General features: G+C 39.4%; 1 long non-coding RNA gene and 1 pseudogene across 1 annotated transcript; both read right to left on the reverse strand.

Annotated features, from left to right (window-relative positions):
* Window positions 1–9,499: 9,499 nt before the first annotated feature.
* LOC141652594 (uncharacterized) lies at window positions 9,500–12,587 on the reverse strand. The gene is made up of 2 exons (XR_012547221.1): window positions 11,648–12,587; window positions 9,500–9,787 (listed from the first exon to the last, which is right to left on the reverse strand). It is a non-coding gene; the product is annotated as an uncharacterized LOC141652594 (long non-coding RNA).
* A 7,213-nt stretch (window positions 12,588–19,800) lies between these two features.
* LOC141653917 (uncharacterized) lies at window positions 19,801–21,514 on the reverse strand (annotated as a pseudogene).
* Between the last annotated feature and the right edge of the window lie 1,870 nt (window positions 21,515–23,384).

Consider the following 23,384-nt stretch of genomic DNA (forward strand, 5'->3'; position numbering starts at 1 on the left):
AAAGATCTAGAGTTGATCTCGAGCTTACCCGAGCTTGTAAAAAATGTGTTCGCTATTAAGCTTGCGAGCTTTAATGCGAGCTCGAGCCAATGACTAATTTTTTTAATTTTTTTTTGCGATATTCTACATGATACCCCTCAATTTTTCGACATTCTACCTAGTATCCCTACACTTTTTAAAACATACACGGTACCCCTAATTATTGTCATTATTACTAAGTGTACCCCTAAACTTATTTTCCGTAAATTAAATTCAGTTTTAGGCGTTAAGTGATGACTTGGACGCGTAACCAAGCTTGTCGTTTATTATCTCATGACATAAAGACTCTATTAGGCTCAATATCCATCTCGATCATAATATTTATTGATATATACGGGCTAAAAAAATTTTGACGGAAAATTTATTGATTTCCTGCCAAATTATCACGTCCAAAGATGGATATTTAGCCTAATAGATTCCTTATGTCATGGGATGATAAACGACAAGTTTGGTTACGCGTCCAAGTAATCACTTAACGCCTAAAACCGAGTTTAATTCACAAAAAATAAAGTTTAGGGGTACACTTAGTGATAATGAAAACAATTAGGGGTATCGTGTATGTTTTAAAAAGTGTAGGGGTACCATGTAGAAAGTCGAAAAATTGAAGGATACCATGTAGAATATCCCTTTTTTTTTTCTTCCGATATTTCCAATTGATGGGGCATATTCTGCACCCGCTGACCGAGTCAACACATTGAGCAAGGTCAAAGATATCCACAAGCAAGTCAACGACTTAGACGGCCCTAATTAAGCCGACGCACTGTCGGCTGTCTCTTGGGTCTCGCCACGCAACTAGCCACGGGGGGCACATATCCGCGAACTCATATCCAAGACCCCTCGGCGGCGAGTCAACAGGGCCCGCCGGCCTGCCATGGGTCCCTCGGCCGAGGGTAGATCAGTCTTTCCACCTGCTAGCCACTTGGTCACTTGGCCACTACGTGACAAAAGGTGAAAGTCTATAAATACTCCTCAACTCTCATTGAGGAAAAGATCCACAATTTAACCTAAGAATCACTATTCATCTGGTAATATCTTCCTTATCTCTCTACAAAATATACTTCGCCAAGTAACAACAACTTATCTCTTTAAGTTTACTGACTTGAGCGTCGGAGTGAGTTCGCTCGGTGCAAAGCCGAGCCCTCGCTTGTTCATTGTTTCGGAGACCGAAAGGAGGATTCAATCAAAGACGTCATTCTACAAGCACGGGTGGTAACAAATAACTGCTCTGGAATTACACCCGGAACAATTGGCGCCGTCTGTGGGAAAAGATACTAGAAACTAGTCACATTCATTCCCAAACAAAAAAAAAAAAAAAAAAAAAAAAAAACAACACAAAACAAAAACCCACCCAAAAAGCTAAGAAGATGTCGAAACAACCAAAGAAGGTGCTGGTGGAAAATGAATTCTACCAAGACGACACATTCCACAACTCAGAAATCGGGCAGTCCGCCACCGGCCGTATCACTGATACGACGAACGGGATGTCAAAGGAACAAGATACACCGCGCCCCCGACCAGGTCACCATCATGGGACATGTGGTTGATGCAAAGAAAGCGAAGCTACTCCCGGACCTAGTTGGTAGTACGCCGACTCACACTTTGTCACAACGACAAGAGCGGTGGAACCGTCCGGAGACCGGGGTCCAAAATGTGACTCGAGAAACTTGAACGGAGCACTAGGGAAGCCGACCCTGTCAATACGCCGGGGAGCCCAGAGTGCTAGTGGTAGACCGAGTCCTTCCCACACTCGCGGGAGGACGGCGTCGCCGCAGCACCAACGAGGCATGCCCCAGAGGAGTGAAAGAAGTCCGACTCACCGAGTCGGAGAAGAAGCCCGACTCACGAGTCGGAGAAGAAGCCCTTCCCGCTACGGGGAGAGGAGCCGGACTAGGGATGCGAGGAGCCGATCGCCGCGTGTCGTTCGACACGTGGTCGACACCCCTCGGCGCCACGTCCTAGAGACCCGGTGCCGACTAAGTGAAGTTGCCACCCATAGCATACAAAGGAGAAGGCGACCCAACCGACCACGCCGAGGCTTTCGAGTCTTACATGTCGGTATGGGAGCAACCCGATGAGGTTTGGTGCCGAGTCTTCCCAACGACACTGCATGGGATGGCACAAAGTTGGTACAAGGGGCTACCCGATAGGTCGGTATACTGTTACGCCGACCTAAGGGACATATTTTTAGCCCAATATTCTTGCAATAAGAGGAGGGCCGTCGAGACATCGGACCTCCTGACTATCAGGCAGGAGGGAGGCGAGTCTCTCCGAAGTTATGTGAAGAGGTTCGACGCCAAGGTTCGCAGATTCGTGAGTGAGCAATGAACCGGCGGCCTTAAATCGATGAAAGGCCTCCCGAGAGGAGACTTAAAAAATGAGCTCAACAAGTGCGGCGGCCTGAACCAGACTCCGCCAGGAAGATGGCCGACCAAGCCATTAAGGTGGAGGACTACCACAAGACCTGGGTAGGTCCCGGCGAGGCCGGGCACTCAGAGAGTAAGAGCCGCCGGGAGAACAACCCGGATGAGAGACGCCGTGACAATAATAGGTCACGGTCTGACAGGTCCGCCAGGAAACAGAACTCGGTGGGCGCCGGGGGGAGTTCGGGAACGTACTACCAGAAGCGGTACAATGATCACACCCCCCTGGTCGTGTCTGCCGCCGAGGTCTTCGCCCTGAGCAAGAACGAGGGTCAGAAGTGGGAAAGGCCTCCCAGGCCGAGGAGTGACGGTGACACGAGCCAGTACTGTGATTACCACGGCCACACCGGTCACTTAACTGACAACTGCCGGCATTTGAAGAATGCCATCGAAGAACTGATCCGGAAGGGGAGCCTCGGCAAATATGTCGCCAAAGGCCAAAAGACTGATGCCGGCGGCTCGAATAAAAAATCCGTCTTCGAACGGATAGGAGTAATCCATGTTGTCATCGGGAGCAACGAGAACGGTGGGTCCGTTCATGGGCACAAACGGCACCTGAACGAGCTGTATCAGGCCATCAACTTTGTGCCCAAAACAGCGATCCCCGCTTCCAACATCCCCGATATGACTATTGGAAGGAAGGACTACGAGGGAGTCATCGCCCCTCACAGCGACCCACTCGTAGTCCACTTGGACATATCCAACCACCTGGTCAAGAGGTGCCTGATTGACACAGGCGCCTACACGAACATCATGTTCAGGGAGTGCTTTCTCAACCTCGGTCTGAAAGTCGAGGACTTGAGCCCCTGCACCAATCCACTGTACAGCTTTTCCGGGGCCGACCTGGTACCTCTGGGGTCAATCAGACTGCCAGTGATGTTCGGCGAGAGGAATGCGGCTAAGAATGTCCTAGTTGAGTTCGTGGTCATTGACGGATCGTCCGCCTACAACGTTCTCATAGGCCGAGTCACTCTGAGCGAGGCCGACGCAGTGATGTCCATCCGGGCCCTGACACTGATGTATGTCTCGGACCGGGGGGAAGCGCATAAGCTCGTCTCCAAGGACGAGAAGGACGAGGTGGTCAACATCCAGATATCTGCCAGAGGGTGCAACATGCAATCCCTCAAAGTGGCAAAGAAGTCAGAGAAGGGGAAAAACTCATCCTTACAACAGGAGAGCGACCTCATGGATGCCACTGACGGCTAACTGGGAAGGTCCCTACAAAGTGGTTGAAGAAATGAGGCTGGGTACACACCGGCTGACAGACATGGAGGGTGTGCCTTTAATGAGCCATTGGAACACTGACAATTTCAGGAAATACTTTGTATAGCGGCGGAGGTACCCAAGACAACTGTGCGCATCCCGACACATGTTTATATCTAATGAAGAATCGTCCAAGTTTTCCATCAAAGTGTTCATTTCCCCCCATAGTCACTATCAAGAAGTAGACGTCACGGCAGTCACCCCAAGAGGTAGACGCCCCGGCAGTCACTATCAAGAAATAGACGCCACGGCAGTCACCCCAAGAGGTAGACGCCACGGCAGTCACTATCAAGAAGTAGACGCCACGGCAGTCACCCCAAGAGGTAGACGCCACGGCAGTCACTATCAAGAAGTAGACGCCACAGCAGTCACCCCAAGAGGTAGACGCTACGGCAGTCACTATCAAAAAGCAGACGCCACGGCAGTCACTACCAGCGCAGTCGATACTTGCAAAAGCGATCAACATGCCTTAGGAACGTTAAACACAGTTGAGATACGCATTCTAACTGCCTCGGCCAGGCCGAGGCAGAAACAAAAGAAGTGCTCAATTAATAACGTAAGAAGACAACTCAGACGAAGACAAGAAAAGACCTCGGCCAAGCCAGAGGCAAAATAAGCAAACTCTTATTAAAAATGATAACAGGTTACAAGTGAGAAGAATACAGACGACGGCCGTCCCCATAGGGATAAGTCAAAACACAACCTACCAAAGTTGTACAAAATACAAGGAAAATAAAAGCAAAAGGTTACAGACATATCATTTGAAGCGCCAAAAGATGGCAGGGAGGAAAGGCTTAATAATTGGCCCCCGAACAGCTGAAGCTATCCGAGACGCCGTGTGAGCCCGGTGACGACCGCCCGTCTCCCTATGCCGTTGCTTGCTTGCCATCGCAGCGTTAGCGGCATCGTCTTTGATGGGCGACCCGGAAGGCTGTCTTGGCAGTCTCAGCTTTCTCAGCAGCCTCAGCCTCAGCTTTCTTGGCAGCCTCAGCCTCAGCAGCCTCAGCTGCCTTCATCCTCTCGGCTTCCTCCTTGGCCGCCTTATTCTTCTCAGCAAGGGCTGCCTTCTCCGCGGCCACCTTTTCCTCCTTCTTCACCCTTACCTCCTCCTTGGCCTTCTCCTCCGCGGCCTTCTCCTTAGCCTCGAGCTTGTCATCAAACAGCTCGTCAAATTTGTCCCACGGAAAGGAGCCATCAAGAGGGAAGAGCTCCCAATCACTTCCCCTGGCGGCTTCTTCGGCGGGTCCCGTGATTGGGCGCACATGTTAGGGAGGATAACGGTTTGGAGCGTCTCAATATCCTCCTCCCTTTGGGCGATGATAGCGTCCTTATTCCGAACCACCTTCCCCTGGGCCTGAAACATGCCCCTCCATTCGTCCCTCTGCTTAGCATAAAGGTCGGCGTGCTTTACGAACGAGGTCACGCCCCCAGCGGCCTTAGCGGCTTCGGCCGCCGAGCCTCGGCCTTGGCTCTCTCGGCAAGGACCTCCTTTTGGCGTCCTCTCGAGTTTTCTCTCAAGACGGACGCCTCCTCGGCCTCGGCCTTGGCCCTCTCGGCTTCCTTGTTCACGGCGTCGAGTTCGAGCTCGAGCCGCTCGAGCTGTGGGGCGGCTTCAAAGCAATGGTCTTCTCTTGCTCCACAATAAGAGCACCGGCCGTATCGCCCACTTCGACAAAGAACTGGCCAAACTCGGGCCCTCCGACTTAACTGTAAGGGGTAGGTTGAGGGTAGGAGGTGACAACGGTGGCATCTTGACCACTTGCCATAGTTTTCTTCTCGCACGCCGTTCAATAGTGTGACCGGTAGACGGCGGCGGTTGATCTACAAAAATTCAATTAAAGCATCCGTGTCAACATACATGGACATACCGAGAGCTGTCATCAGGAACGCCTAATGAACCGGCTAAGTCTGAGCCACAGGATAGATCTGTACCATGCTTGGCCTTCTTGGGCGGAAGACGCATTTCCTTGCCGGCAGCAGTAGAAGCGAGCGGCGATAGTGGCGCGAGAGCGATAGGGCCGAAGCATTAGCGGCAGAGGTAGGCTCTTTCCTCTTACGGACAAGGGGAGATCCCTCCGCATCGGAGTCCCCCCCATTGGTAATGTCAACGATCACCACCGTCTCCTTTTGGACTGAAGGGATGGGAGGTGGAACTGATGTCGACGCCGTCGCCGCCGAAGACTTTGTTTTCGCGTTCGGCGCGCATGTTACCAAAGAACCTTCGCACGGGCCGCCTCCACATTTAAGCCCTTCACTGGCGATCCATGAGGTCATTCGGCGACGTTCGCGATCACGGGCTAGAGCCTTAGGATGCAAATCGCCAACGGTCTTATCCTTGGCAAGCCCCATTCTCCGGAGGATATCCTCAGACAGGTCCGGTCCAAAGTGGTCTGCAAAGGAAACAAATCAAGAGTTAAGTAGAAGAAATAAATCGAAGTTCAAGAAACAGAAACATTGAGAGCAGAGATGGGCCTCACACCGACCCCACTCACCCTGTGCTAGGGCCGGTATGAGGCCGACAACATGAAGCGACTCATCCCGAAGAATGATCTCGTGTTTGGGAATCCATCTCTTCGGCACCCCATTCTTCTCCGCCTCAAAAAGCCTCATCGCTGACTTCTCATCCGCATTAAGAGGGACCTTGGCGTCCATCTTAAGCTTATTCCGGTGACCCATTTGTCATGCTCCGCCTTAGTCTCGCACCGCAAATTAACTTGGTCTTTGGAAGGACCGGCGGCGGATAGTCATCCGACACCTCAACGTACACCCACCGATCTTTCCAGTCCTTGCAGGAGGAAAGCTTATCAACGGAGACGTAACCCGGCTCCATTTGCACGCTGTACCATCCGACGCGACCAGGAAACGACGGCCGAAGGTGGTGAAGCCGACGGAATAAATTAACCGTTGGGACCTCCCCCTTGAAGAGACAGAGCCAGACAAAGCCGACTATGGTCCTAATAGCCAACGGGTGCAATTGGGCCACGACGACGTTCATGGCTCTAATGATGGCCATAACGTATTCATTCAGCGGAAACCGGAGCCCGTACTTCAGGTGCCGGATGTATACGCCGGTGCAACCCGGTGGAGGGCAACAGACGGCCTGACCCTCCTCAGGGATAACAATTTTGTATCCCCTGCCGAAGTAGAAATGGCCCTCGAAAAGTGTTTCGCCGGAACAACTGGCGAACTTATGGGTCCAAGCACGGTCAGGGCAGACCTTACAGGCGTCGCCGTGATCCATGATGTACTGCCTCCCCTCATTAAGACGAGTCCTTCCAACATTATCACCGTCATCATCAACATCATCATCATCCTCCCAATCCTCCAAAGCTTTTGGATCAACTTCGGGAGAAGGAGACCTAGGGCCCCCAGACCTTATCGGGATGGCGTCTAGTATCTCCTCCTCATCAAGACGCGACGGGGAACCCCCCGGCGCACGGTTACTAGGTCCCAGATCGCGAGAAGACATGGTAGCAACAATTACTTAACAAAATAAGAGATTGAGAAAAATTCGTTTGTTTACCTTGAAAAAAAAGCACTAGCCGAAGTAACGACTCTGAAGATTAGAAGAGAAAGAAGCCCTTGAAAGTTTTGAGAGGAAAATTTTAGAGAGAATGAAATTGGTGGCCAATTTCAGGGACTAACTGCCCTATTTATAGGGGAAAGCCCATGAAGAAGGACCAATCGGGCCTGACCCATGAAACGTCGACCAATCGGTGACGAATGACACGTGTCGGACATGCAACCACGGAATGTCAATCGTTGCAAACGATTGAACGTCAATCAATGCAACAGTGACAAGCGTCTTCAACACGCCCCTTCATATCTCTCTCCGCCTATTCATCTTCCTCAACAAATTCCTAAGTATACGCCCCCTCCGCCGCCACATGATCAACCAAGCTAGGTAGCATCGGCCGGGGGCAATCAAAAACAACCGGCACTCTCAACCCAGGTCTCGGCCAGCGTCACTTTCTTTTCCACATCGGATGTCCTTTACACATCCATGTGGAGGGGGGATATGGTACGGCCTAAGCAGAACCAAGCCGAGGTAGAAGAGGCCGAGAAAGAAAATTTTTACTTACGCAGAATATACGCTCAACATACATCGGAGCCCATACCACGGCATAGACTACGCTGGGGGCAAATTGATGGGGCATATTCTGCACCCGCTGACCGAGTCAACACATTGAGCAAGGTCAAAGATATCCACAAGCAAGTCAACGACTTAGACATCCTAACCGACGCAGCCTGTCGGCATGTCTCTTGGGTCTCGGCCACGGCAACTAGCCAGCCGGGGCACATATCCGCGAACTCATATCCAAGACCCCTCGGCGGCGAGTCAACAGGGCCCGCCGGCCTGCCATGGGTCCATCGGCCGAGGGTAGATCAGTCTTTCCACCTGCTAGCCACTTGGCCACTTGGCCACTACGTGACAAAAGGTGAAAGTCTATAAATACTCCTCAACTCTCATTGAGGAAAGGATCCACAATTTAACCTAAGAATTACTATTCATCTGGTAATATCTTCCTTATCTCTCTACAAAATATACTTCGCCAAGTAACAACAACTTATCTCTTTAAGTTTACTGACTTGAGCGTCGGAGTGAGTTCGCTCGGTGCAAAGCCGAGCCCTCAGTTTGTTCATTGTTTCATGAGACCGAAAGGAGGATTCAATCAAAGACGTCATTCTACAAGCACGGGTGGTAACAAATAACTGCTCTGGAATTACACCCGGAACACCAATAACAAGGCTCGAAGGTTAAATGTAAAATATTTGGCAAATCGGTGAGGCATTTGATATATGTGATACAAAATATAATCATGATAAAATATTTGTATAAAATATGAGCAATATCTCATATAATCACACAAGGTCGAGCTGCTCACGAGCTTTTCGAGCCGAGCTAGCGTTTGCTCAGCTGGACTCGTTAAGCTCTCGAGCCGAGCTTTGACCGAGCCGATCTCGAGTTGCTCGCGAGCTATCTCGCCTCATTAACACCCCTACTTGGGCCCGTCCGGATAACCTTTATTTTAGTCTGAAACATTAAAACGGGTTTTGTAACTATTTGACAGCCAAATATGATCACTCCTGGAAAAAAAAGTTAGCATAAGTTGTAATACTAACTGAACCATTGACTTGACCAAAAAAAAAAACTAACTGAACCATTGACTCAATGTAGTTACATTTGACCATAAAATGGTCACAACATCCCCTCTTATTATTTATGTATTTCAGACCAAAATGGTCGCCTGAAACAAGGATTTGTGTTGATTGAATATCACCGTCTCCAAGTGGATACCCGATATACATCCACACTTTGATTGAATATCACCGCCACCAGATCGTCAAGGGTTGGAGTTTTGAATTGGTATTTGTTCTACTTCTACTCGATTTTGATTTCGCAACAAGTGGACCCGTTTCAGAATATATTTGCCATTGTGATTCAGTAGTAACATAGATATGGCGGCCACCCATTCAAACTCTCATAGGGAAATCCCTGACGATGTAGTCGGACATAAGTTTGATCACTTGAGATCAACTCGATGCTGTGAAAGACGATGGCCTTGAGCAATTAGATCAAGTCATTAGAGGGCTCCATTTCAGTTGATTTAACTTACCAGGAATTCTCGAGTTTGAATCCCTTTAAATGTGGCCGGGAGAGAGTGCATCACCGCCCTATTGTCCTATTACCAAACCCGAACCCAGGGTAGAACATGATACTCACAAACGGTGCACAAAAATAAAAAAATAAAAAGTGGGTGTGAGCTGAGGCAATCTGAGAACAACCCTGATTATATTTAATTCCATGTAACATAATGTTTACCTATATAGAGTTCGAATCAAATAAAACATCTGAGCTTACAAACATTGTTTGGTAGAACAACTACAATAGTTTTTATACCATCTAACAATCTGCCAAGAAAATCAATTCAAAACCGCAGCAGCTTTATGCACATCAACTTGCCTTAAAGACTGATCATAGCTGTAGCTTTGTTTAATGCCTGTATCTTTGAACTCAAAAATCAAAATAATTTGCACTGCCTCCTCCGTCCCTGGAAATTTTACTGAGGAAAAAAAAAATCAAAGTGTCATATCACTGATCAGTGATCACTATATTAAGTATACTGAAAATATATAAGAAAATTGATGATGCATTGTCCTATGTTTGAATCCGCCAGGTTAACTTAGAATCATAGAATAGAGCATGAGACATGAAAAGAGTGTCAAACTCTCGTCACTTGGAGACGACTAGTAGACTAATAAAATCACAAGAAAGTACGAAACTGTTGCAAGACAACGGTAAAACAAGTTAACAGGTAAAAAGAGAGAGAGAACTAAAACAAATATGGTCGACAGCAAGTTTCTACTCTAGGAAAATTAAACAAACCATCACAACAGTCAAGGCCAGCAATTAAGTGCTCACCATTCATTAAAAACTCACGATGTATGGACTGGACTGGACTAGACAGTAGACACACGATCAGCCAAATATGCTTAATCCTATAATATTAGGCCACATTTCAGTTAGTGATACACACAGAACCACTCTCAATGTAGGAAGCAAATAGATTGTGTGGTTAAGAAACTACTCCATAACACAATATATGTCCACCATAATTATTCTTTCAACAAGTCAAAAGGCCCAAAAGTCACCAAGGCCTGACAACAAGAAGTTTGTTGAGCATCATTGATAGAAGAAACTAATTTTTGTTTTAGACCAGTCGGTGTGTGCGGTGCGGCTGATATCACATCAAAGACTTGCAGAATAACCTCTTTTAGAACAATGTCATTTCCTATGTTGAAAGGATTTTAATTTAACTTGTAGAGGAAATATGGAACCCTTCATATTCCTCCTCTTCAACCCTTCATTTTGCAGAATACCCTTTCTAATAAGTAGATAAACAATACCTCAAGGCTCAATCTATATTTGAATCCCAGGGGTCTCTCTTCAAGAGAAAAAAATCGAAAAAAAAAATTGTAACATGAAAGCTGAAATACAGGCACGCCATTGAAAGAATACAAGTACACAGAAAGTAGGACGACTAACATAAAACATTACAAGAAAGTAGGAGTTCATTGCAAGACGAAGGTGAACAAGTTAACAGGTAAAAAGAGAAAGAGCTGAAACGAAGTGAAACTGACAAACAACTAATTGCTTACTGATCATTAAACTTTGCACCAAGTTCGTGGAACACTCCATGCATGGACTAAATATGTGATCAGCCTAATATGCTTAATCCTCTAATCACAGGCTACATTTCAGTTAGTGATAGGTGACATAAGACCACCCCCAATGCAGAAAGCAAATAGATTGCACGCTAAAGACAGTAATAAGACACTAACCCACGCACACATTACTGAGAATGCACGTTAATCATGATTATTCTTTCAATGAGTCAGAAGGTGCAAAAGCAGGAATACACACTGAAGATATACAGATTGACAGGATGTCAAATTTCACAGCTCCCTTTATGGAATCAGCATAAATTAGAAGTTTGCTGACCAGCAGTCACCCTTGCAAAGTGAACCAACAAAAGGACTGGTTTTGCTACCTCCTCAATACGCTACCAAGAATGTAGCTAAAACAACGACCATTGCGCTTGATTAATACACTATTACTGATTGAGCTAACAAACACTAAAATCACAGTCCTGATTCTGCTATAACCAGCAAACATTTCTTCGTAACGATACTTACACATTAAAACCAGCTTCAACAACAGCATTAGTCCCAAATTAGTTACAGTCGAATTACACGAATTAGTCCCTTGAAACTACTCTACTGCACATCTACCCATTGAGCTAACAAACATTAGATATCACCTTAAACAGAGCATAGTGCATCATGAACTAGCAAACTATTCTTCACTACACTGTATATTTAAACATAAATCCGCGAAATTACAGACGAATCGAAACACATACCTCAAAAAGACATTCAATTGTACTTCCCCGCGAACCAAAACTCTCAATTAAACCCCTTTAGCACTACTGAGTATCGACCCAAGAGTACCAAGAACGGCGAAAGCCAACAAAGGACTAACATCAAGTGTATCGAAAATCGGGGGAATAATATTCCTAAACAGATTCAAATAAGGATCACAAAGGTCTCTAATAGCAGACAAAGGCTGTCTATCCCAAGGAATATTAGGGAACCAACTAAGCAAAACCCTAACCATTAAAACACCACTATAAATATCAAGCCATTTCGCCATTCCTGAAGCAACAACAGTAAGAGGAGTGTTAAGATTCCCAGATGGACGGTTTCTAACGGAGGCAAACAACATGGGTCCCACAGTTGGGAAGACATTGTTCTGAAGATATAGAATTGTTGAAGGTGATGGAATTAGGGTTTTTAGGAATTGGGTGAGTTTAATTGAAATTGAGATGGTTAGGGTTAAAAGGGCAGTTAGGGTTTTGGTTGAATTGAAAAGGGTTGGTGGAATTTGGGGGAAATTGATTGGGTTAGGGTTAGGGTTTGCGGAATTGGGGATGATTGTGGTGGAATTGGAGATTGATAGGGGTTTTAGAGATATGGGTTTTTTTGGTGTGGTGTTTGAGAGGAAGTTGAAGAGATTTGTGTGGTGGTTGGTGCGGCGGAGATGGGTGGAAGAGTAGAGGGAAGGGCGGAGGAAGGTGAGAGTTGTGGTGGTTGCCATTGATGGAGTGTGTGTGGATAAAAGTTGAGGTGATGAAGGTTTGCAAATTGGGAATGGTTTCGAGTGGTAAGTTTGTAACTTGTACGACTTGGTCACTACTCACTACACTAGTCTATGTAAAGATTGTCTCATCACCGGATTAGCCCAAATACTCGTAGAAGACGGTTTGTTATTTAATTACCGATCTCTGTTAAAATAGCTATTTTATTTTGTATGTGATTTTACAATGAACTAACTATTTTATGTTAAATCGTGAAATCTTTGTTAGTAAATCATTTTATGTTATTCGTACTCGTTTAAGAGTCTTGATTCTCATTATCAAAATGTTTTGTCAGGTGACAATTTTGTATACTTCCGATAAATCACAAGGAGAAATATTTAATCATGAGTATTTGTTTGACAAGTAAATTCCATCTTGTGAAAACATATTATTTGCCAGTTATATGTGTCACAAATTTTCGATGAATTGTGTCTTATATATACTACTAAGGCATGTTTCGATTGATTCTTGCTCTATTTAAATGTTATCAACATATACGATGTTGATCATTTAAATGTTATCGTATTGGCAAATTGATTTTGTCTTGTGATTAATTGACAGAAACAAATCTTAAAAATTCTCTAAAGATAAGACAATGTTTGGTAGCACATTTCAGCTAACTTATTTAACAAAGTTTTGACCAATATTTCAGCTAGTTGTTTTGTTTTTAAAATTATTTGAATAATATTTTATCTAGCTGAAATAAAAAATTACTTCAAATTACTTTATAAAAAGATAGTTTGTGCATGCATCAACTAGCTTAGCTGGTAAAATGATGGGAGTTGATACGCTATTCATGACCTGAGTTCAAATCTAATTAAATTTGTTTTTTTTTTTAACTAGAGCCTTAACATAACTCTCTATTAGACTAGTAGTAGGTTTTAAAGTCCCTAATTTAGTTTATTTATTTTACTAAGGTCCTGTTTGGCATTCAACAGATTAATATTAGCAGAAATAGATTGATAAAGCAGATATTATAAATGACAGATTGGATTAACAAGTTTGACTAGTATATTTCAATTAGCAGATTTAATAGAAGTGTTTGATAATTAGCAGTTTCAGGCGTTGTATCTATGTGTAAATGGTTAGTTTCAATCTACTGTTTTAATATGTCATTTACCAAATACTCAAATTAGTAGATTGGTGAGTCAACATGTTAAAAGCTTTAAATATGCTAAATATTTTCTGATCCGTGTTTACCAAACACCCCTAAACCTTAACATAACTCACTAGTAGATTTTAAAGTCCTAGATTATGTTGGCAACAGGATTCATCAAAGCCACCTTATAAGTGATAGCATAAACTAATGATGGATATTAACATATCCCGCAATATTGGTAATGCCTTAACATCTAGCGATTATTCTTCTAAAATAAAATACCTACTCCCCTCGAAGACACTTGAATTGGATCAACTTCTATGCTTAGCCAAATTCAAGTCAACAACCTTCATTTTTTCTTTAAGAATCTCTAGAAACTGTTAATAAAAACCTAAATTTTGAAATACATAAATTATTAAATAAGATCGTTTTAATCTTATAAATGCTTAAACACTATTCATTTAGTACTGTTATCAAATGAGATATTTAACCAACAACAAAACCATACAACGGTCTTACGCAATAATTACTGAGATTCAGTCACTAATTCGCCTTCATTATTCAAGAACATGACTCCCTAACACACACATTTAAAAAAAATCTATTAAGAAAACATACAAATTTCATTGCCATTCAAATCTTATTAATTTGTACCGAGCAAACCCTTACAAGAAAATCAAACTTAAATCACATTTTCTTGAGTCAAAAACCAGAAAAAAAAAAAAAAAAAAAAAATCAAATTTACAAGAAAAATAAGAAAAATAAAAATTAAGAAATTAACACAAAGGAAAAACTTGTGGACGTAAGATAGACAATGCTCGAAAATAAGCATCAATCCAACGTCCATTTGGTCCCATATTATCAGAAATAAACCTCTTCAAAACCTTAATTGTATCCGCCATGCAACTCCAATGCACCACCGTACGTGGACCCATGCTAAATCCGCGTCGCCGGCTTCCTAGCCTTACGGTGCTCGCTCTTCGCCTCCTTAGTCGCCTCATCCTCGGCCTACACCACCCTACCATTAGGGTCGAGTGGGGTAGTAGAGACACTTTGACTAAACCTCTCGATGATTTAAACATTTTTTTCACTTACTATATTAGTTTCTGTAGGGGTACAGATTGCGGAAGCGAATAAATCTCTATTTGGTCTTAGTTTATGATGTAGTGTGGAGGTAACTTAGTAGATAGCTAGTAAGCTAGTAGAGAGAGTTTTTATATAGTGTAAGTAAAGAGGTATTGACAATGATTATGGTCATTATGTCAAATAAGTTTACTTAATTAGTAATCTTGTATTGAGGATTAAATTAGTTGTATTTGGCTTAGTAAAGAGGGAATAAAATTATGCTTTATTGATCTTATTTTAATTAGCATTGGTTGTGATCATGATGACAACTACAAGAGTCCACTTTTGTCATAAAAAATATAATTTAATTAATTAATTAATTAATTAATTAGGTGACTTATAGAATACTTTAATTAAGGGTAACTATAATAATTATAATAAACTCATTAAAAGAACGTCAGGTATCTCTTAAGACAGTCATATCCATCTCAAATGTAAAACAGGTCAATGCATCCTCATATACGTGAATGATCTGAGACAAGAATTTGTCATTCCCTAGAAATTTTGTTACACTATTAGTTGTCTCATCCATTTATTTGATTCGTTTTATTATTATTTAAGACGGATATATTCGTCTGGATAAGAATTTAGGTTAAAAGAATGATCATGTGTAGTGAAGAGAAGTCCCTAAGGGAATGGAATGAGCCACTAGAAGAGTGAAGTATAGTGAAAGTTAATAATGATTTGAGTATTGTAATTAAACTAGTTAAAGTTAAGGTCAGGTTAATAGCTAACGTACGAATGATGATGATGGCAGATGTATGTGCTTTCTGCTCAATGTCCCTTTCAATTTTGTAGATATATATGATTAAATTGTTCTTAATTAGAAGATAGTTCCAACTCAAGTTCGATCCACACTAAATTATCTCTTACTTATATGACCGATTAGACATGACCCTACGAGCTACAAGCGAGCGTAGCTAATGTTATTTGTCGTTCATTTGAAAAAAACCCGTCTTAATAAAAGATAGATATGAAGTACTTAAATTGATTACAAATTAGATCATATTATGTGATCGGTACTAAATATCTTCTCGTATAAGTTTAAGTTTAGGAGTATGACTTATTGTTTGTAGAAACTCCCTATCACTACATTAAATACACAACATGAGTATAAATCTTTGACTTTTATAAGAATTTGCAAATAATGTACTGTATCACAAGTTAACCACCTATTTAACTTGATGTTATTCCGTATAACATAATTTCACTCGAGAATGACAAATAGTATTTCATGTGCCGAGTATATATTAAGTCGATCAACTATTATGGATAAAAGAATTTTCATTTTGGACAACTTAATTATTTATGCATATGACCAATGATTAGTCGATGACATGTTATGCGTGATACTAGAGTATACTAAACATATGCATGAAATTCCTCTACCAATAATTGTATAAATAAAACAATAAGAGTGACATGTAATATTGTCCAGACTCCATGGAATTAATCATGAAATATTTAAAAACAAAATTGATGTATTGGTATATTTTTATTAAAAAAAAAAGAATTTAGACTTTATCGAAGGAGACGAAAAATATGTCAACAAATGTTTTTTTGGAAGTGTCTTATTGACTCACATTTTTGTACTTACTAAACATTACACTTTTATAAGATCGAGGTATTCTTATTAATATTAAAACAAGTTAAATATTACCATTTGAATATATAAGACTAATCTTCTGCTTTTATCAATACATTATACTTTTATTTTACTCATATTATTTAATCCATTTTAAATTCAAAACGGGCATGCATGTTTTAAATAAGTTTTTTATTAAAGAATTATATAGATGATTATAGCAAAATTAGATTTTAGTGTCAAATTGTCAAGCTTTAAATTCTAAATAAATATTTTTTGTTGTGTTAACAAGTTGCCACGTCCTCAATTTTTAGTCGAGCAGGGTCTTAAGAGCACTATGATGAGTTGATGACTGTGAAACAGTGTAATTTGTATGGTTATACACCTACATATGTTGTAGAAGGTCACTAAATAAAGTTCTTAGCCCAAAGATTGATGAAGAGGCATGCATTTCATGGGGTCATTTGCAAATTTCATGTGTAATTATCTAAGGAATTATGTTTTACTTTTGAGTGTTTTTAGTTAATGACGAAATTTGTTTGAGACGGTCTTATACTCGTGTGAATGATGAAGTCGGGATATTTGTTGTTAGGGTTTGAAGTAAACCCGTGTGGAGGTCAGGGGTTTAGTATCCCTGATAGTTTAAATCTAGGCATGATTTACTGAATGAATTACTCGTACCATTCAGCCTATACCTTGAGATTGATAGAATTATGAAAGATTGAATTTCATTGAGTTGAATTGCATAATAATACATGAACGATGAGTACAATATATATAGTAGAGCTAAGCTAGCTAGGGTTACCAGGATTGCTACGCAAGACATGCCTAATTACAAAGAGATACGGAACGATATATTTCCTAATTACAAATATATACGAAGCTAAATTATAGAAACGAATAACTGAAAGATATTTTCAACTGAGAAGATATTTCCTTTACAGAAATGATACTTAAGTAAATGTATTTTCCAACAAGATTAGCAGTAGGTGGATTATACATCTGATGTATTACCACCAATTTTAGAGTTTTTGAGCATTATAATAAATTTTTTGAGTTTTGTTTTAAAAATTATGAGTTTTACAATAAAGTTTCTGAATTATTCACTTAAACATTAAGCTCTAAAAAATTACAATAAAACTCAAAAACATTACATATAAATTTAGTAAAATTTGAGTTATGATGGAAAACAAATTAAAATCTAACTTATAAATTTTAATAAGCTCAAAAAAAATATACATATACTCAAAAACAAATAAAGTTTGAGATAATAAGCTCAAAAAATATACATATATGCTCAAAAACAAAAAAGTTGGAGGTAGTACATCCGATGTATGTTCCTTTTTCTCCAAGAATAACCAAGATTAGTGTTTAGGTATTGTCCTCTTATTATTTATTTTAAGATCCGCCACTTTTAACTTGCAAGTTACTCCATCATTCATGTATACGGAGTATAATTTAGGTACTTATTAGTTATTATGGAGCATCATTTTTCGGGCCAAGACGTCCTTGGTAGTAGTTGGTAACATTGTATCAAGGTAATATAATGATTCATCATCTAATTGGTGAGTAATCAAGTATGATGGCAATGAACATAGGAACAATTAATCCCAAATTTGAGGGATTTGGGATATATAATAGGGGTACATACGATCTGGCATGCCGATTATACATAATTTGATTTTGATGATAAAAGATAAGAACGGCAAAAGATGAACATTGTCAATGCCAGCTTAACATAGGCGTCAATAATTTGCTGTTACTCTTGTTTTATTTTAGAATTCCTACTTTGTCTTGCTTATTGATACGCCGTCTAAGCTTAAGACGGATAATGCTCGTTTTAAATGAAAATTTGTGGTATACATTAATCTAAGAAGCTTTGGATTTCAATTTGTGAAATGGTTTATACTCTTTTTCGTATTTACTGTGGAGTATGTCGCATTAGTTTATTCATGATGGCCAAAAAGATGAAATAAGTTAATGTCGGAAAGATGACCAAAATTTAGTCGGAAATATAAGTTCCGTAGAGTGGTACTATTTAATGACGAAAATGAAAATAAAATCATAGAGTATATAATAATAAAAAAAAAAGGTAGGGTAGCACTAAAACGACATAAAAAATCTCCCTATCTACTAAATGAATAGGTGAATTCTATCATTTTCCCGCCAAAAAGCATATTCACAAAAAAGGAAACTAATGATAATTATATCCATTCACTAAATAAGAAAATTAACAAATTACAAATTAATTTATCTATTATATTTTCATTAAAATTAATCTTTTCATCAAATTAGATTAATTTCACTAAACTCTAAACTATATTATTTTAATTAAAATAAAAAAATTGATATAAAATTATAAATTACTAAATCTTACATTCAAAAGAAATTAGGTCAACGTTTATCAATATTACTCCGATTTCCTTTACACTCAAAAGAAAAAAGAAAATAAAAAGAATACCCACCACAGCAATAATTCAACAACTCACCCATAAGATCGTCATATAACATAAGACTGATCCAATAAAATTAAGTTCTTGATTTTATTTTAATAACTTAATGTAAGTTATAAAATAAAAACTAACATATTCAAATATGTAATTTATCAATTTAAAATATTAAGTTATTAAAATAAAAATATTATTTCACACTTTTATTAAATAATTCTGTTGGGCTAATATTATTGGGCTAGGTTTACCTAAAAGTAGGTCTTATACAACAATGACACAAACAAACAGAAAGCCAAATCTGACACTGGTCCAGTCATCAACATATTTATAATTTATGGGCTAGAATTTCCGAACCAATGGGCTTAGCTATAGTTTACTGTGTTGGGGCCTTGGGGTTGTGCATAGTTGTGCTTTGTATACTATCGCCGTTGGGTTCGGGTCGGGTCAATTCGGATCGGGTCATTTCGGATCAACAATTTCGGGTCATGATTTTGCCTGATAAGTCATTTTGGGTCATTCGGGTTACTCAAGTCAGGTCTCTTCAGGTCGGGTTACTTTCTCTTCGGATTATTTTCGGGTCTCGGGTCAGTTTTGCCAGGTCTAGTCTCGACTCTCGACCCTTGTATTGTGATTTCGTGACTTGCGAGTTGTGATCTTGTGACATGTGAGGCCGAGTAAGGTTAATAAGAGTAACAATGTTATAAAATCTATCTCGATTCGATTCTACAATTTTACAGTTTAAAAAAGCTTAAATTATGACATAGGTTAGAGTCTTATAGTGAAACCATTACTTCCCTATCATAATCCCATACATTTTAGACAACTCACTTTAAATACGGAGTATTAGTTTAATTAAGACAAAATTATGATATTGATACCCATTTATTTTCAGTAAACGAAATATCCAAACAATGTAACAAGATACTCTCTATGATAAACAAAAATGTTTATTTTGTTCTTAAAATCACATATTAAAGAAATGGGAAGAAAAAAAAAACGGAGGAAGTATACGAATGTGATCGACAAAATTCAAAACTGCGAAAGGCACCATGCATCGAGCCATTTGACCTTATGTAGTTCTATCAACTTGGCTTCCGTCTTAAATAAGAATTTGTGTTAATTATGAAGAGGCTGGGTACTTAAGAGCATTAAGTTGAAGCTTGCGAAGAGCAGCTTGACCAAGGTCAATACCGCAAGTATCAGAGAGTTGTACCAAGTAAAGAAGTACATCTGATAGTTCTTCACCTAGGTGTACTTTGTCTTCCTCCTTCCACCCTGGGAGTCCTTTTTCGACTTCCCCTCGCCACTGAAATATCTCCGATAACTCTCCCATTTCTCCTACCTGCATTATTTTGTATGTTAGTTTTGTCCATTTTAAACAATAAGGCTGATATATACATGGTAGCTTTGATCATGGTTTCACGGACTTTTTTTACAGCTGTCAAAAAAAAAAAAAAAAAAAAAAAAGATCATGGTTTCAGGGACATTTTTATCAGTCGAGATAACTGACATTTCTTAAACAAAGTTTTTTTTTTTCCTAAAGCGATTGAAAATGTAATTTGTAAACTCAATACATCACAATACAACAATTACAAACGTAACTTTACATATATTTTTGTGTGTGTAAATGCTGTCAGGAACGGGATTCTACTTTGGATCGATGGGAAGGGTATAATTGGATCGGTAGAATCGGATCGTAGAATCGCAAGATTCTACAAACTCACTAAATATATTTTTTTATTTGGTAAAAACATATAATTGAAAATTAACACACTTATTTATTAATATTTATTCATAAAATATTGGTAAGCAATGATTTTAGTGTCATTGTATGAACATTTTCTACAACTTACACGAAATTTGAGTTTACTGTGTCATTATATAAATATATATATTAATTTTTTTATTATGGAATCGGATCGTATGATCGTAAAATCGTAGGATCGTATTATGATCTCATCTCTAGAAATTTTCAAATTAACGGGATCGTAAGATTCTACAACTATGATGGAATCGTAGAATCCAGGATCGGTCAAGCATTTTTGAATCGTAAAATCGTAGAATCATTGGATCGAATCGCGATTCTGACAACAATAAAACTTATAAGGGAATAATGACGATTTTGATGTTGATAGGGTTTGAACCTGGTCATGAGTATCAGTTTTTATAACTTTAACAAGTAAGCTAATTGAAATCTGTTAACTTCATAAGTTTTAACTAATACAAAGTTAAAAAAAATGTCGGAATTACATAATCTTACAAGTTACATCTTACATTTATAATAATCTTGATTTTATAGGGCTAGGGTTTATCGAGAGTTATGTGATGATGCTATACATGTTGACCGTTCGATAAAGCAATGCTCTAAGACAGACAATTAATAAACTCATTTAATTACAAGAGAGGATCATAAACCATAGTCCACTGAGCAAAACATAAACAAAACAAATTAGTTTTCTGATATCTTGAGACGATCCACGTACCCTTAGATAAATACGTCTTTTTTACTAGATCCGCCAATAAATATACGTTGTATTCATGATCGAGATTAAGGTACAAGTGTATAATAGTAAGGGATAATCAGTATTTTAATTCACATTTAGACATGTCTCCGATATTCTAATTTATTGATCGGCTCATACCAGACTAACAAAAATAACTAGGATAAGCGACATAGTTAAGGCGATTTTTTTTGTAAAAAAAATACATACCATAGCCAAAAGAAGGTTCCTAGGAGTATGGTGAGGCTCCCATCCTCTTGCTTGAGCAAAATCCCTCATCTTTTGCCTAAGAAGTTCCAAGCTTACATTTTGTTCTCCAGATAAACTTGTCATATTTTTTCTCCTACGCAATTTTTTTTTTAAAAAATCGGTATAAAAAATTTAAGAGGAAGAATGTTTTTATATTATTAGTTTGAGAATGTAAAATGAAAGGGAAGAAATAAATATGAAGGTTAAATTCCAAGAATTCAAAGGGTCAAAGATAGAAGAAATTGTTCAAAATTAGGAGAAAATGTGAGGAAATTAAAATCACTAGGAAATTTTTTTTGTAACATACAAAAGTGAATTGAACCCATGCGGATTTGGCTTTGGTGATTGTGTTGGATAATTATTGGTGCAAATCTTTACTTTATGGGCAAATGCATTCTAAAGAAACAAATTAATTACACTTTGAATTGATTAGTTAAATAATTGATTAGTTTAATACGGAGTAATAATTGTAGACCAAATTGCACCAACTCATCTCTAGCTGCCAAAGGGTGGAATAAGATACCTTTGATTCTCTTCCAAATATAGGTTTTTGGGATATATGTCAATTAGTTTAATTGATAAAGTCACTAGTTTAGACCCTGTGCAATAAAAGCACGGTATATAGAGTTTTTTCTATTTTTAATAAATTATCTGTATTATAGTGGTATTTCATAAATTGTTCATATTCTCGCTATTGTATTTTATTTTGAGAAAAAAAGTTGTAACTAACAAGTAATCAAGTGAATTGAGTAATTTGCTGAAATGTATTTTAAACAAAAAAGAAATTATACCACAAAGCTAATGATTTCAATTTTTAAATTCTCTTAACTTTTTTGGCACGAAAATAATTATAGCGATTTACATTTTTATTTTTATGGAGTACTTACTATGGTCAAGTCATTCTCAAATAATAACATCAATAAAAGATTAAACAACTTTATAGTTTTATATAAATTGTATTTATATATTAATTAATATATTTTAGTTTAAATTTAGTGAAAATAATATAATTTGGAGAAAATGTTTTTATTTTATTAGTTGGAGAATGTAAAAAAGGGAATAAATAAATATGAAGGTTAAATTCCAAGAATTCAAAGTGTCAAAGATACCTTTGATTCTCTTCTAGATATAAGTTTTCGGGACCAAAGTTGGTTGGTGTGAATAGTAACACGTGATTGATTAGGAAGTCAATTTCTGATTCTTGATAATGAAAATACCAAATTTGAGAGAGTTTACCCATTAAGTTGTTATAAACTTTTTTCTAACCCATATTCTGACCCTAACTTGACCCTAGACCCCTATAAGCCGACCCGTATTTGGCCCGACCCACAACCCGACCCGTTTGATAGGTCCAGCTATAAGTAAGGCTTTGCCGCAATTTTTTTATAACTGATTTTAGTTTGTGGGCCGGACTCTGAACTTTTCCTGATGGTCACCTAACAGTTTGGGCCTTGTAGTTGTTGTAAGGCCCAAACCTTCATATAAAGAGAGGAACGATTTTATGAAAGAAGGATATGATTTACGAGTGCTGAAATGGTCAAAGTCATGTAGTTTGACTTAGTCGTCCTCTAATCTTGCTAATCCTATCTCATGCGCTGTCAAGCCCAAACTCCCAAGCCACAAATCCTTTGTTAACCAATTAAAGTTACGTCACATTCAAATATTCAATGCTAATTATTGTGTTTAATGCTCATTAATAAATAATAATCATACCAAAGTTGGCTGGTGTGAGTGGTAAGAACTCTCATCTCTTAAACAAGTGGTCAGGGTTCGATTCCTGACTCTTGGGAATGAAAAAGCCGAGGGGTCAACCCATGAAAAAGTCAAACTTAGGAGGGGTCAACCCATTAAATTGCCTTCAGTACCGCGAAGGAGATTGCCCTAACTGTCGGTAGTTGATACACCTGGTCAACACCAAAAATAAATAAATAGTAATCATACTCCCTAATTTCTT

The sequence above is a fragment of the Silene latifolia genome, chromosome 4 (assembly GCF_048544455.1).
Source record: "Silene latifolia isolate original U9 population chromosome 4, ASM4854445v1, whole genome shotgun sequence".
Taxonomy (NCBI): Eukaryota; Viridiplantae; Streptophyta; class Magnoliopsida; order Caryophyllales; family Caryophyllaceae; genus Silene; species Silene latifolia.